Below are 17,321 nucleotides of genomic sequence, written 5' to 3' on the forward strand. Positions count from 1 at the left end.
CAGAAGCTAAATACTTCATTGCCTCTTTTCTTCTCTTAGATCTCTTTTAATGAGGTCTAACTTAAGGCTTATTGAGCCACAGTTTGCTTCCACAGTCAGATTTTACTCTATCCCATTTTGCTACTGCAGTTAGGACAGAGAAAGTTCCACTCTTGGACTTTTCCCCTTTCATTCCCAGGAAAAGGTATGCAGACCCCAGTGCAAGGCTGTTCATTAAACATTTGTTATAGCTGCAGTTGGCTAGTAACTATATGCCTCAAATTAATTTTTATTATTCACTTCTGATTAAGTCAGGCCTCAAAAGCCACAGCTGGCCATTAATGCTATACTTCTTTACAAGAAAATAGCCTGATAAGAATGAAAAGTGGTTTCTTGGCTGTTGTATACTCATTCTATAATGAGTTCCTTTGAGGTGACGTATAGAGGCAGGATTTGAGCATTATTCCATCCTGGACAACAGCATAGACACAAGTAGAATTGCAAGAGTTTTTTCTTTTGTTCCTAGGGGTGGGGTTTTTTTGTTTGTGTTTTTTTTTTGTTGTTTTTGTTTTTGTTTTTTTAACATGTCCAAGCAAGGCTTTGAAAACCCTACTGCAATTCCTATATTCCAGGATAAAGTGAGCACTATGGGTTTGGGACAAGCTAGCATGACATTTAGTTTGCATTAAAGCATCCTAGAAGTCATATGAGGTATATCATAACAGAGCATATTCTACTCTATTAAGCATTCAGGAGCATCACAGCATTCAGAATATGGATGAGAAGCTGGAATTGCACAAGACATTCCCCCTCTTGCGACTGACCACTGAGTAGAATTCAAGCTGATCCTGAGGGAGCCATTTTCATTAACCTACTGTAGCTCTCTAATCCTATTCCTTGAATTTCAGACCACCGCCACTACAAGAATTTATGACCTGCTGCCTGCACTTTGGATGGTGCTCACACTTCACTCTTTTCCTCAATGCATCCTGCTCCTCTGGATCATTACCACTGCTTCATGCAGCAACCCATCCCCTTAAAGTGGAAGCCTGCTCTTCAATTCAGTTCTTCATGCTCCATTTAATTCTCACCAATATACATGAAGATGGTGATGGTTACACTTGGCCAGAAACATTGAAAAAAACATAATAATCATATGACCCAACCCAATGTGCAGAACTGAAAGCCTCCTGAAATGTACCTCCTGAAGTCTGGCCCAGATATGTAGCTACAAATGCTTTGCCTGAAACAGACTAAAAAGAAATTCGAAACCACTAACCTTCAGCTCCAAAAAATGCCACCTTCCTGGGCCAAAAAACTTACTGAGCAGCTTTTCTTCCACTCCATTTCTGCGGGAGTGTCCGCCATGTGATTTGCTCAGTTTTCACCCACCTCATCATGGGACTCCTGAATGCTGAAAAGAACTCCTTCACTGAACTAATGAAATAAGGAGTCTTAAGTGCCCTGCAATCCTTTTTAGAAACGGCTGTATCTCCAGATGAGTCTCAATTTCACAGCATCAGGGAACCGTGTGCCAACGCACTGAACCGGAACGCCAGGGCTAGCAGGAGTTGCAGACAACAATGCTAACATCAGGGTTATTTTAGATTAGAGCACTTCCAAATCAATTTTGGGTTTAAACTTTTAAATGCACTCTCCAGAAGGAATCTGCACTGACTGAGTATTTTCAAGGCTAATTTTCTAAGCTTGAATGAAACTCATTCTTATCTAAGAAAAAGATGCAACTAACCTTTGCCACGAAGTCTGGGTCATAGCTAGAAAACGAGGCAGAAAACAGTCCTAGAAAGGAATAAACTGCCTAACTACACATCCATAAAACTGCTAACAAAAACAACAACAACAAAAAAGCCATACTGATTCTGTTGGGAAGCGATTCTAACTGAGGCCAGAAGCTGTCAGGGATTTGGAATCAAGGGCACTTCTCCTGTTGCTGAGGTACCCCATCTCCCACAAGCAGTCCCATTCTAGCAGGGGTAAGGGAATGCTCTGGGATATCCAGGAGAGCAGGGCTGCACTCCAGGAATGGGCATCATGCTGCAGTGGACTAAAGGAAGAGCTGAACATCCACAGCCGGATGGCAGGTTTTTTCCAGATTGGAACTCCTGCTGAATTAAGAAAAATCCTCAGCACTCCACAGAAAAGAAAGTGGTTGTGATGAGAAAAGAGAATATGTAAGACAGATGGGAGAGTTAAGGTTAAAGTTCAAACCAGAAGCAATTAAGACGGGTAAGAGTGCTCGGCAACTTGACACAGGTTTGCTTTGTATTCAGAACTTTTCACTAGCATTAAGCATCTTAACTTGTGTATAGAGAGATTATAATTAAAACCTGACAAGCTTAAATTAGCCATTTAGAAAAGGTTCTTCAGAAAGCTTTTAAAGTAGACTAAACATATCTATTAAAATGGAAGAAAGGGGGAAAAAAAAAATCAGCCATTTTCAGTTACAATCGTTTTCCCTACCTAGATATTTCAAGAGATTAGACAAATTTGAAATCAAAGTTCTGCAACTGTCCAAAGCGACTTAACAAGGGGGAGAAAGGAAGCATGGCAATTAGAAAAACCTTTAAAACCTCCTCTATTTAATATCCACAATCCTCTGGATGAACATAAGCACTCCAGAAACCCCATTTAAAAAAAAAAAAAAAAAAAAAACAGAGAGAGAGAGAGAGAGAGAGGGAGGGAGGGAAAAAAAAAAAAAAGAGATCGTTATTTCCCTTTGGGATTTTGAGCACTTCGAGGAGTGCTCTATTACGGTTCCCCAGGGATGGGGAATTATGTCAATCTGCCACAAGGTGGGCAGTTAGTGAGGGAGGCAACCTGGGAACTGGCTTTCACCAGGCCATTCCAATTAAAGCACAGGGAGCATCTTCACCTCACCCTGGCTATTTAGATTAATTTCTAGTGTTCCATTGCTATATAATTTTTCTACAAGTTGAAGAAACTGAATCTAAAGCAAATTTTCTCTGTATCAAAGAAAGGAACATATCCACCAGTGCCAAATTACACCAGGTAATTTGTTACCCCTTGAAAGAAAAAAGCTACAAATATTTTGATATTTCAAGAAAAAGTTCACAGACTACAACTATCTATTAACCAGGTTTGTGAAAATAAAAGTCATTAAGGGCAAGGCACTGCTGCTAAGTCCACCTTATTACTTCCAAATCATATTATATTCTTTCTTTACCTGCCTTGCCTGTTCATAAAGCAGATGCAGTCCTGGAGAAATATGGTTGGACATCTAGCTGAGACACAAGACCCAAGGCTTGGTTTCCCAGCACACACATCCAGCCCTGCCATGCTCTCCTCTACTGCCCAGGCCAAGCAAGCAATCACAGTTGGCTCTCGCACACCTTTTGGTAAGGAAACACCTTCAAACATTTGCTTATTAACCCAAAGAAGCTCCTACATTAACCTGTTACATTATTTCTAGCTCTGATTGCTCCCAAAGCTGCATTAGTTTCTCTCAGCCTTCGTCTTTAAAGCTCTGGAGCAGATGTTTTAAAGGAATGAAGTGCATGATATGGGTATTTGGATAGGCCAAAGGGTGCATTTGTCACAACCTGTTGCACATTGAAGACTCGAAAGTTCCAGCATCCTGCTTTTGGGTGAGAAAGGAAGGTGGATAGGTAGTGCAGGAACAGAAGACAGCACAAGTGTTTTAGGAAATATGGTGCAGACATGAGTACTATAGTTCTTCAAAGTAAGGAGAGAGCCAGCACCTTTCCATGAGAAAAATAATCAAGCTGCAGCAGCAATGATCGCTCTAAACCCATGTCGTTTATCTGCAGCCTACATTCACTGTCTCCACATGCAAACTGTAATCCTTTACTCCAATATACCTCAACTCTACTGCACTCCATGCAGCACCTCTTTTCAGAGGAGCGTCTAAATTATCTAAGCACAGGAAAAAAGACTGTTACTTTAAAGCAAGCCATGATCTGCCACAGCAAAGCGTGAGATGAGTAATTTGTTACTTCAAGTGCTAGGAGGTCTTTCATTTTTTTTTTCCTGAGTGCCAAGAGTATTTGAAGTGGTAATGTGCATATAGAAATCTCAATTTACTTTGCTTCATCTTCATAGCCCACACGTGTACTTATTCCTAATTCACAGTGAACCAAAAGTCTGATAAGGAAAACAACACCTGCTGCAGATCTAATACCTAATGGAAGTGTGTGAGTAAGGATTTCCAAAGCTCAAGATCGATTTGGATCCTTAACTGAACTGCTTACAAACAGGAACTGGGAAAAAAAAAAATAGATATCTACATTTCAGGCACCCTAAAGTCCAAGTAAAAATATCTGTCTCAGTTTTGCTTATCTGTAGCAGCAATTTCACAACAACTGCCGGGTGTGCAATTGCCGCTCCACTTTCAGAGAATTAAACAGCAGAAGACTTCTCCAGAGAATTCTCACTTCTTATGTGGGTTCAGCCTTATTTTCACTTCATTCCCAAAAAAAAGGGCAGCTGAAATCACTCTCCACTCCCAAGCAGTCCATCAGGCACACGGGAGGAGGGCAGTTCTAGCCTCCCAGCACTGAGTGGGACCATCACTGTACCCTCCACTGCCTGTCCCAATGTGCCTCTGTCCACCCCTGATGACAGCTGCCTGGGGCACAGGTATTTTCTCCTGGAAGTTCCTTGCAGGAATTCCTCTCCCAGGTGAGAGCCTCTGCTCCCCTCGGAGAAGAGTTTGGCTCAGCTATCTTGAAAATCCCCAGTGGTAACATCTCCCTTTTTTTTCTCCTCTCTCCCAGTTCCCTCAGCCTCTCTCCATGAGTACCACCAGTAAGAAGGCTCTCAAATGAACTTGCTAAGCACTCTTTAGACTGTCAATAGGATTGGCTGGCCAGCTTTGATGGACATAGATCTTGTGCTCAAAAGCCTACAGCTGATCTCTGACTTCTGGGAGGCAAAAACTTGTCACTGTTACATGACATCAACAATTACATGAATCAGATACTCCAAAATATTTACTTTTGTCTTAATGAGCTCCATGACAAGCTATTTCCACAGCCTGAGCAACCAGAAAACTTGATTTTTTTTAAAAAAAAATATTATTCCAGCACTCACACTGCATGCTTTTTGTCTAGAGACTCCTATATTATAACCACAGAACCGGAGGGTGAAACGTGTCCATTCCCAGAGAAAAGTAAAGCCAACAGGCAGCACGATTTACACAGGCAAGAAAACCAGGGGAAACCCTCCCAGTGCATGAGTGCTCTGAGACATCCTCTATCTATGCAAAACAGGCACCACTTCCATGCCTGAGGCCGGCCCATTCCTCTCTCCAGGATCAACCCCCAGCAATAACAACAGTTCATCTGCTGCAGTGAAGGTCAAGGGCTCCGCCAGCTCTCCGGAGGTTTGAGCTACTGGTTCCACAGAGTCTGCCAGTATCAAACCTGACACTTAGATTAGTAGTTACTTCCCCAGACATATCTAATTTCCCATTTCTTCAGTTTCTAGTGTCAAAATACACTTGCAGTACAATATGCAAACCTCCACTGACAATATCTTTTCTCTCTTTTCAGTTGTGGTGGGAGGAATGCCTATTTTTTCAGGAAAAGGTTGTACTTTTATGTTAATGTATCAGCATACTCATATATGCCTAAGCTCATGTTTTTAAAGCTGCATTCCACAGTTACCATCACATTATCAGCAGACAGAGAAATATTTTGGAAGTCAGCATGTAAGACAGATGCTCTGCACTACAAACACCAGAGAATGATCAGTCTTTGATATGCAGTTCATGGATGGCTTCATCACAGCTCCATGTGGTGGCTTTCCTTGAGCCAATCCACTGCAGCACTACTAATCACCCCAGTAATATTTGATTAAATCTGCACAGGGACCTGCACGTTCCCCTCCTAAGAGGCCTGTGAAGAGTTATACCAAGGCACCACTTCTTCCCATTCTGCATGATATGACTGGAGCAAACCTGTGTCCTTGCCTCTTCCACAGCCTTAATATATTAAAACTATTACTCACTTTTGCTCATTGTGAACAGGGTTCGCCTCATTTTCAGCCTCAACTGTGAAGGGGCAATTTCCACCTGCACTTCTGCAATCCAGGTCCACCCTCACACACCCACAACAGGCTGCTGCCACGTCACACAGAAGCCACTGTCCCTTTGTTTTGGGATGCCAACATCTTAAAAGCCTAGCAGAAGGGCAACCAGAGTAATTTCATGCTCAACTGCAAAGAATTTTTAAAAGGGAAGGAGACAAAATGAAGCTTAAAGGGCAGGTATTAAATCTCATCAGCCCACTGTGTGCCAAGGCTATTATGAAAGTTTGGATAACAGAGCTCTGCTTCAAAACCTACAGACCTGGTTCTCCAAGGCTACATATTTAAGTAGCTTGCAGACACACACTTGTGTCATTCAAGATGCTTTTACACATTTACACGTGCCCAAAGCTGCACGAGCAGCCTGCACACAAAAGCTGTTCTTGCACAGCACATGGTGGCAGAGAGCAACTTGTCCTCATCAGCTCCACTGGGGCAAATGGGCACCAGCTTTGTTCCATTAACTATGTTTATTACGTGGCTGCACTGGTTCCTTTCCCTCTCCCTGTCGAAGGACAAGCCATTTCTGAACTCTGGGACTTTTTATAAGTTGCCATTGGCGATTTTTTGAGCTCCATTAATTCAGGGACAATTCCATAGAAAAAGTCCACGTCTGTATGCAGTGCATCTTGTAAAGTGCCAAGAGAAGAAAAAGAAGCCACAGCAACGGAGAGGCTCAGGCCACAGAAATGGCAAGACGATATCAAATGTTGCTTTAAGTGCTGAAATATTTGTGCTTTGAAAGAAAAATGCCTTCAGGAATCCCAGCAGGAGTCACCTCTATATAAAGATTTCGCTTGTAAAGGGACATTTATTAGTCTCAATTAATGGCAATCTGATAGACACGTTTACATTTCTATGTGTCAGATTCAGCAGAATACAAAATGACTGAAGGCCTCATGTTTTGCTCTGAAAATGGCCACAAAAGGATCTAAAGGTGACCAAAAAAAAAAAAAAAAAAAAGGAGAAAAACCCCACATTTTCTAGAAGACATATGATGTCCTTTGGTTCCTTACAGTTCTGAGGCCTAGTTAGTACAGCAAGGCTTTTGAAATACAGATTTTAACCTGGAAACAGCAAAGTGAAATGCCAGTACAGCTCTTCATGAAAATAGGTGATGACCACACTGAGAGGCAGTAATAGATCTTGATCACATGCTCCCATGGATTATTAGAAAAACCTAATATGGCAGAACACTGCATAGTATGTTTCTGGAAAAATGAATAGCTAGAAGTCTCAAAAAAATTCCCACTTTGCCAGCAAAACGTATATAATGTTACTGGATTTCAAACATCTGAAATAAAAGGAGATAGATAATGAACACCTTCATCCTGTAGAAAAAAAACAACTTATTTGGGGGAAAATCTAGAAATAAAAAGCCACTTCAGTGACATGTAACTGAAGCACCAATAAATTCTTCCCACAGACACACACACCCCCCTACAGTGTGGTCACTGGTGGCACAGCACACGCATGATCAGGACTGACACACAAATATTTGTCACTTGTGAGCCTCCCTAGGGCTGAGGAGAAAAAGACAACATTAACTCAACCATGAGATGGTAAGGATCATATTTTAAAAAAAGCCAAAACAGTACAAGTAAGTAGGTACTTAAGGTCCAAAGGCATTGCTCTGCCCAACTCCCCGAGGCAACAGGTCGTCTTTGTGACGTATGAGCGCACATACATCAACCATCAAACCCTTTTTCAGTCACCTCCAAATAATGTATGTATCTAGAAGAACAATGTTACTCATGTTCACTCTCCTTTCTCTGCTGGAAAGAGCTGCAGACTGTTTGCTTTACCAAAAACTGGAACACTGGTTGGTTTTGTCTTTCGGTGGCTTTGCTGTGGGCATTCTTTGATATTTTGTTGTTCTTGTATTTAAAATTAAGAATACCCCACAGAAAATGAAACCTTCCTATCAAGTTACAGAGGACTTCAAATAAAACTGCCTAACCACCAATTTAACTATATAAATCTACATGTTGTGGATATTCCCACCCAATGGCCTGATGCTAGACCTGTAAATAAATAATTCAGTACTCAAGCAATAGCAACTAAGATTAAAAAGCACCCACAAAACCTACTAGCTTTAACTGGAGTCTTCAACCAAACCAGATTTGGTTTCTTGGGCAGGGTGGGAAATGCAATTTACTACCAGGGGGAAGGACAAGTGTTGAAGACTAATTCAGCAATGCCTCCAAGTATGGAAGCTGTTCCTCAGGCCAGGGGAGCGGGGATTTGTGGGCTCCACCATCACCTCTGGACTCACAGGACAAGCCCACTCTAAAAACGCTTGGGAAGAGCTGGGATGCCAGCATCTCCCAGTTTGGATTAGGCACTATGAACCAGAAAAATCTCAGATTATAACTGCAGTTCTGCCACTGATTTTATGCAATTACAGCAAATCTCTGCATTGGTGCCTTCGCTGGCGATGGGGAACCAGCAACGCCAATTATTTCCAAAAGATTTCAAGTGGTCTCCAGCGCTGTGAAAAAAGTACCAAATTGTTTTCTAAGTGTAAATGTGCTGCCAGCTGCAAAAGATTTAACATAACAGGCTACACTTACCTTATCCTAAGATCCTTTATCAAAGGCCAGGTAGATTAAAGAGATTAAACTTTCTGGAGTATTTTAAAACTTCCATAAACTCTCCACAGGAGTTTACTTTTTTTTTTTTTTTTTTCCCTCCCCGCAAAAAACCCTTTGGAAACTGTGAGGTGCTCTGGCAGTTACAACGTAGATGTATGTTACCAGCAAAAAAGCAGTTTTCCCTCCTTCTAAATGATGGAAAGTCAATTTGCATCATAATTAAACCAAGGCCCTGTAACATTACTTTTAGTTAAAACAGTAAACTGCTATGATAAAAGTGTACCTGGGGAATATTTAGAGAAAGCACTAATGATTTCTTCCCCAGTGGTTAATAAATTTGCTTCCAGATCAATTTGTTCATGATAGAAACTTGAGAGCATAAACAGTTACACAAGCACATTAGAGTGTGTCTTTCTCAGTATAAATGATTTATTACAATGATTAGCAGCACATAAACAATTTAAAATACAACTCTAATTAGCTTTTTGGAAGAAAAGGAGAAAAACCTTCCTGACTCCTTCTACGCATTATGCTTTACTTTTCTAAGTGTGTACTTTTTAATTAAATCCAAATGTCACAATAAATTTAAAGTGTTTTATTACCACCCCGGCTAACTAAGCCATTCATGCAAACACCCATTATATTAAAGCAGATGCAGGACTGAAAGTGGTTGAGGAGAGAGGAGAAAGAAAGGGGGGGAAGGCAATTACTTCTATATTTGACAAGAGATTTGTACAAATGTTTAAAGACAAGAAGATCTTTGGTAAGGTTTCTCTGTTTTATCCAGGGAGGCCGGCCAGGTAATTGCTCCTTAATACCTGTTTCCAAGTTTGAAAGCGTCGCACCAAGTTAAACTTCCCCCATCCGAAGCACAAGGAGGGGACAGGAGAAAGGCAGAAAAACCAGTCTGCACAAAATCTCATACGATTCACCACAAATAACCAAAGCACACCACGCCCCCACCTGCAGATACACACACCCACTTCTACTCCTGGGGAGAGCAGAAGGATAATGATGTGTCCTTCCTAAAAGCTTTGAGACCTCTCCCACGAGGTGGCCTGCAGCCAGTCCTTGCTGTTCATGGTGACCATCACTCATCTGTGGGATGAAGGGCCGCCTCCCCTTGGCAGTGTCCAGAGGGGAGGTGGATGTGGCTGGTCATCCCAGACAGCTGTCCCACAGCCCAGGCTGGTGCCAATCAACAGCGCGAGGGACAGCAGCAGCAGAGGGCATTTCCCTCTTACCTACAGGGAAAAAGGGAGGGAAAGGCTTCAGGTTATAGGAGCTGGGGAGCTGTGAAGGAGAGAAGGAGGGAGGGAGAGGGAAGAGGGAAACCCAGCCCTAGTACTTCCCAACCCATGCAGCAATCCTGAAGCCTCAGGGCCACTCTGCAGGACCCTGTTTTACTGCTTCCTCAGCAGCCTGGTCTAAACAGGACAAATTTAGCATAGTTCAACAAAAGCTACCCATTAAAGAAAGCAGCTGTGATTATTAATATAGGTTAGAGAAAATGGGCATGGTGCAGATAAAGCTTTTGACCTCAGCACGCAGCTCTCTCAAGAACATTTTAGCATAATTTATCTAAATTAAAAACCAAACACCAAATTCCAAAATGGCACAAAAAGATCGTTTAAAAATGCGATTAAAAAATCAGGTCAAGGGTTGGAAATTAGTAATTACTACTACAATTAACCAAAATCAGACAGAGACACATGAATTGTGCACATTACTGCAGTTCACGTCAGAAAGGCAAATGTGAGCAGAGCGCAGAAGAAAAAGCCGCAAGTTGCAGAACCACTCGTATAATTAACCTCTGCCACAGCAGAGGACCTGCTCTTGTAAGTTTTCATCATTTGTTTCTAGAGAGAAGTGCTGCCAGCTCCTACACCCAGCTACCACACCATGCTCTTCACCAGCAACCCAATTCCTTGGAAGCTAATATTTTGATTTTCTTCCAGTCCAAGATCTGAGTGCATCTTCACCCTATTAGCAGTGTGTTTGCCCTTCACCTCCTATTTTAACAGTTCTGAAAAAGATGAGAAAGGCCAACATCTGAACGTCCTGGTATTGAGAAGAGGTCATTTGCCAAAAATGCCACCTGCTAGAGTCCATTATTGTTTGAGAGCAAAAGCCTATTGAGAGCTGCAAAGAACAAAACATAAAGGTTTTCTAAAACAGACTACTTAACACTGGATGGAGACAGAAATACTCTGTATGCAACTAACATCCTTCAGATGATTTTCCTTAGGTTTTGGGGAGATAAAAGATAATTTAACAATTAGCACTTTGTTCCCACTTCAATCTCAGAAGGGCTCTTTGTGAGCTTCCTTGGAACAACTCTGAAAGAGCTCAGTGGGAAAGAACAGACTGACTACTGTTTTGAACTATAACCAAAATGAACTATTCTCTAGGTCCTCCCTTGAAGCTATCATCTACTTTAGGTTAGATGAGGGAAATCTAGGTTCAAATCTTATTCAGGCTCCAGTTTAATTTTGAGAGCTCAGAAGGCTCCACAAATCATTTTAAGTTAAAGTAATGAAAATAGGTGAACTTGAGAAGGTGGACAGGCACGAATGATCTCTTCCAAAATAGGGAAGAATCCATCTGTTCCCTTTTAAAGTGCATAAAAGTCTTTGTAGCAGTAATGAAAATTCAGGGATGTAAGTCATGGACATCATAGCAGTCTATTAGGGAGAGGACTGGGGCTGTATTACAGAATACTGTGAGCTGCGGTGATTATATAAAAGGGATGCAGCAAAGGCAGCATAGCAGAGGGCAAGTCAAATGATTCAAGGACTCAAGAATCTCAGCTTTTCAAAAATGGAGGGAGAAATGAAGATTTCTATCCTTTGAAGAGGCAGGATGAGTACAGAGCCACTCGGATGCCTGAGAGAGGCTGTGAAGATGAAGGTGTACAGCAGAAAGGGCTCCTCAGATGCAGAAGGCAAATGGCTGCACCTCCAGGTTTGCATCCCAGCCAGCACAGGGGCAAACAGGCTTGGCCATAGTGCTTGGAAAGGTCTCTGCACTTCCTCCCTTTGTTCCACACACCAAACCATCCCCTCCAGCCACGTGCTGTCAGGCAGGAGCAGGACACAAGCCTCCAACCAAGCACCTCAGCTGAGGTAAAGCTGGTGAGAGTATGAGACACCCTGGTCCTGGCTGGGGGCTGCCCATGGAGTTTCTTTAGCTGCTTCCCTGGTCCTGGCTGGGGGCTGCCCATGGAGTTTCTTTAGCTGCTTCCCTGGTCCTGGCTGGGGGCTGCCCATGGAGTTTCTTTAGCTGCTTCCCTGGTCCTGGCTGGGGGCTGCCCATGGAGTTTCTTCAGCTGCTTCCAGCTTGAAACAGCAGCTGGCTTCTGCTTCCCAGCCCTATGCCAGCAGCATCACCAGCTCCCTCCGCACTGCTTCCCACAGGACAACCACAGGCTGGAGGCACTGAGTGCCTGCAAGAAATCTGTTACCCCACAGCAGAACAGGGTATGAAACCACCCTTTTGAGCCCTCTGCGTGGGACTGTGGCACAAAGAGGAGAAATGCTACACTCACCACCTCCCAGTCCTCTCGCTGGATCTGGTTCCTGTGAGGCACTATGTGCAAAACCAGCCAAACCTCATGAGACTCGTCAGAAGACAGGACAAGTTGATCAGTCATCACGTAAAATAAAGACTAAACGTTGACAAACTCTAAAGCAGTTTGAAATATTCTTCTGTGTATATTCTAAAAATGGCAGGTTCCACATCCCCTCTGCATCAGTTCTTCTGACTTGGAGACAGTAATACCAGAAACCCACAAAACCCCCAGCATGCCCTGGTTTAAACTCATGCATGCACACCCTTCTTGGTGACTACACTTACCTCCTCCAAAACACAGAGATCCAGTTTACTTCCACATTTCCAAAGATACATACATGCTTTGTTGCATATCTCTTCGCCAATATTTTAAAAACATATCCATGTACCTTATTTGGTTTGTGCATTGTTCCCAAATTGATTTTCCCTCTTTTAGAGGAAAAGCACTTTACCGTAATACATAGTATATAGCAGAGTAAATCAAGGAAGGGGGGAGGTGAGTATGACATTAAATTGTATAAGTGGTACAAAAAGCACAGCTAGATTAGGATTTGATACAGTATAATACAAAATCTTACTCCTAAAGTAAACCAGAAACAGACTGACAGCCAGCACCCATACTGATCTGCCCTTGGGTCTGGTACTGAAGCAAGAATCACATGAACTTACATGGGTTTTTTGCAATTCAGCATGTAGCATCCATACCTGAGGTCTGGAGCCCAGAATTTCTTTCCACCACCGATTACCAAAATGCTGCAATTTTGTGAAAGTTACTGTACTCTCGCTGCACTTCTCAATCTTTTTCTTGATGCTGAATTCAAACATTCTAACTTAAAGGCTATTTCTTACTCTTTCTTCTCTAGGCATACACTGACCTACACAGCAAAGTACCAAAAAAAAAAAAAAAAACCAAAAAAACCACAAGCAGGATCAAGTCCTGTTGTGTTTTTATTCCTACATGATGTCTTAGTGATATCTTCCAGGACAGAGAAAGCATTTTCAGCATTTATTTCATGAAAATCATGCTGTTCAGCATCCACAGGATGTGAAAAACTTTTCCTTCACTGGGTAGGCACCTCTCCTGAACTCAAAGGTAAATACTTAAGTGGAAGGAGTGTTCTGAGAGCTGGCAGGGAAATGCTGAGTAAACACAGCCCTGCTATCAACACTACTCCTTTAATGACAAAACCATTCAGATGTTAAAGTTGCCTCAAGCGCTTGATCATGATATGCAGCGTGAGGAAAGTTCAAAATCAACTCCTCCTCCTGCATTCTCATACAGCTTCAAACAGTAATAGGCACTTACCTGGCTTGCTCTACAGATCTTGCTTTGATAAGCAAAATTTTAACTAGGTTAATACCATTTGAAGAGTATTCATTTAATTGAAATAGAATGAGACTTGTCACACTGTTCACAGTTGGTACTGTAACAACTCCCATGACCCTCCCTTGTAGCAGGGACCAGCGTAATCTTCACAACTGACTTGTTCTGTAGATCTGATAGAAACTTGAGCCAAGACCATGAAACTGTCTGCTTTCTTTGATTAAGCATCATGAAGGAGCATTCTTTGGAGAGTCAGTGCTGCAAGCTCACAAGCTGAATGAGAAAAGCACACATTGAGAAACCATGAGTACAGTTCGGGATTTGGCAAGGGATTCATCGAGCTCAAATTTTTATCTACCTGCTTGAGGTGGGAGTAGGGTGGGAAACAAGTCATCATTTGAAACTAAAACACCTGGAGCTTGTGCAGAGGAAGGAGCCTCTGCACCCTGAGCAGAAAGAAGACAGGATGAATGGAAGCAGAAGCAAACACTGAAAAGTGTAGCATGGGGGCTACTACAGCAAGTCCGCAGCTCCTTAGTGCACTGTTTAATTTGGTAAAAAGTTTACAGTGGCAAAAGACAGTGAAAATATTTGTCTCGAGAGGCAATCAGAGTTTTGTTTACTGTACAGAAAATGGATTCAGTTGCGTACAGTGAAACATGCCACAACTCAACTAAAGTGATCACAAGGCAGCAGCCCCTCCAGCCTGGGAGAGCATGTGAAGTGAGGACATGACTGTCAGTCTCTGGTATCATTTTTCAAGTCTTGCAGATGGAAACTGTCTGACTTCATGGCTGGTCACCCTCAGGAGACGTCAAAATCATTCTCTTTTCCTCCACCTTGGCTGGTGCAGTTGTCGCCATCAGATCCCTGAGGATCCCGCCAACACATATTTTTCTTCTGAGAGTGACCACTGGCAAATTGCCACTCTGGATGCGATTGTGGCCAAGTGCCACGGGAAGCACAGAAATTGCACTGGGCACAATTAAACCTGAGTAGTACATTACTGCACCATGGCCTCTCTGCTTGCTCTAACTCAGAGCCTGTCAGCATTTCCAGCATCTCTCCGTCCTGGATTTGTTACAAGAGTTGCAAGAGAAAAAAAGAAAAAAAGAAACCAAACTAACAAACAAACAAACAACAAAAACCCAAACCACACCACAGTTTTAATTTAGCTTTGGATACTGGCTTACAGCCACATTGCACTCATCCTAAGACAACCCAGAAGAATCCCTAAGAAATTGCTCAGGGAAATCTGATCTCTTTAACACAGATGCACCAAACCCTTGGGACTGTTCAGCTGGGAACAGCAATGATGTCTCTATCAAACACCAAGAAGGGCCTCAGCACTATGACTGTCACCAGGAAGGTCTTCAGTCTGCCAGACATCACAGGAGGCAGGAAATCAGGAATCCCCACCTTCAGCAAGATGCTTGCTGACTAGCTGGCCCCTGTGCCCTAGCTGAAGTTTTTATGCTGGCGGGGCATAAATCCAGGGCACCTTCCCTGGATTCTCCATCATTTTGAGGAGTCACTGGGTTGGTGAGGAGGCTGAAGCAGGTCAGGAGCACACTTCAGCCCAGCCCATTTTCTTTCCATAGGGTGCTCAGCAGAACTTCCACATGACAGGCTCAGCTGCAGGAGGAGCAGCAAAACAGTGCCTGTTTTGGTCCAGACCCTGATGGCGCAGGAATATTCCAGTCTGCAGCCTGGCAGTGCTTTCTACTGAGCCCATCACTATGTGAGGCACCTGCATTCAGCAGGACCTTTTTAAAAGCTACTCCAAGGCTAGGAACTGCAAGTGTGACACCACAAACCTCATAGCCTTGTGTGAGTCAGCACCATTAATGTCGTTCCCGCATTAATTCATGATGCCTTTGAACACTGATGCTCACAAGAAACCAAGTTAAAAATCTTCAATTCCTGAAAAAGGAGCAGTGATAATGCTGCACCAAGCTAATTTGATTTGATCTGGGGTTTATTTTCCCATTCAAAAGAGCACTCTGCTGTTATTTCCACTACAAGCAATCCCATCTCATTATGGCCAAGCCCACAGGGTAGACACGAAAGATTCTGTGATACTTAGGAGCTGCACTTGCTGAAGAACAGCTGCAGCAGTCAGTACCCCAAGCATGCTACCACAAGAATTATGTTTCTCTCCCATCCTCCCCAAAGTATTTAATTCAGGGCAGAAGGGGTAGAACGTGTCCACCTTTGAGCTCCCATGCCACAAGCAAGCATATTCATTCAGCTTTCCTATTTAACTAAATGGAGTTCACACATGCTGCAGGATAAAGTTACCTCTTGCCATCTGAAAGCAGTCCAATCAATGCTGTACACAGAGAGTAGCATTTGAATCAGCCTTAAGTTAATTCTTAGTCGTTGAAACTGTGACAGCATGCTGACCCTTTCAAGTCAACTGGGAGCAGGCAATCTTTGCAGAAGATCCTCAGGCCTTTAATCAGATTCTCAGTGGGTTTTAAAGAGATACTACAGCATCAGTTTGTAAACATCTCTCTAGTGAGAATAAAGATTACTTCTGACCTAGCCAATTACTCAGTCCCAGAAGATATATCCTAGAGTTATAACTGAACGAACCATAGGGAAAGAAAATACATTTTAGGCAGGGGGTAGCAAACCCAAATCCCAACTTAGGATGCAGGCAGCACTGTATCCCACAAAAAGATCAGATAGAGAGTGCAATGATTATAAAAGAAGTCCATTAAATCATCTAGTCCTTTTTCCCACCATGGCAAGATTGCTCTCTTAAGCATAGAGCCATATTAAGAAGATGGAAAATTATCAGCTGAAGCTCTTCCTGAAAAGCAGCTGTGATGGGGAAAGACCAGATCATTACTTTGAGGAGATCCATAATATGAGGTATTTGTTTACTACATCACAGAGAATCTGGGGTGAGATGACAGCTCCTGGTAGCATGGATTTGCTGCAATATGAGTAAGGAACGAGAAAGAAAATGCTGAAGAAAGAAAACAGAGGTCCTGCGCTCAGCACCAAGACTGTCAGAGACATTAAACAGTCTCTTGCTACATTACTTTAAAACTGTGCTTTAGGATGAGGAGCCACTGCACTCCATTGTGGGGAGACATAATTAGAGATTTAAAAACAACAACAACAACAAAGTTATTTATTCTGGAGCTATTGCAGACTAATGTGTATCAGACATCATCTGATGGGTCCTAAAGGCTCCCGAAGGCCATTACAGCCTCACAGGTCAGGACCTATTTGAAGGTTTTAAAGTTTGTGGATCACTGCTCTCAAGCTGAACAGCACAGGCAACACCTGCACACAGAAAAGCTAGGGGAGACTTCTGGGAGCAGCAGCTGCTTATGGGTTTTCACACCCAGATCAAACTGAATCACATCACTGAAAAGAAGTTCAGAACCTGCAAACATGGCTTTTGCCATTCTCATCAAGGAGCTCACCCGTAAGATTGTAGCTTGTGCCTTTTTACTTACTTATTTATTTTTAAAGGGAGCATTGAGGAAGAAAATTATACTCTAACCTCTATGCTTCCCCATCAGGGCCCCCCTTCTATTTTACTTTCACAGAAAACTAAAATTCCCAGCCAAGTAACAGGTTTATAAAATTTTAATAGGGAAGAAAAAGGTAACCTCAGGCAGGATCTTACATGCAGACTTTTGCTATAAATGAATGTTCATGAAAATACAGGGGTTTTATGGAAACACTGACAGAGCTTCATGGGCTGTGACATAAATGCCTCAACATGGACTGATGAGAAGGACTAG

At 42.6% G+C, this 17,321-nt stretch overlaps 1 protein-coding gene across 10 annotated transcripts in view; it reads right to left on the bottom strand.

Moving 5' to 3' along the window:
* The window catches only part of LMO1 (LIM domain only 1), a 73,003-nt gene that overhangs the window by 25,527 nt on the left and 30,155 nt on the right, over window positions 1-17,321 (bottom strand). The window contains exon 4 of one of the 10 annotated variants that reach the window (XM_040068272.2): window positions 13,715-13,827. The exons of the other annotated variants lie outside the window; for them this stretch is intronic. The gene's annotated coding sequence lies outside the window, so the exon portion shown is untranslated. The remainder of the gene's footprint in view (window positions 1-13,714; window positions 13,828-17,321) is intronic. 10 annotated transcript variants of the gene reach the window in all.

This window comes from Hirundo rustica, chromosome 6 (assembly GCF_015227805.2).
Source record: "Hirundo rustica isolate bHirRus1 chromosome 6, bHirRus1.pri.v3, whole genome shotgun sequence".
Lineage (NCBI taxonomy): Eukaryota > Metazoa > Chordata > Aves > Passeriformes > Hirundinidae > Hirundo > Hirundo rustica.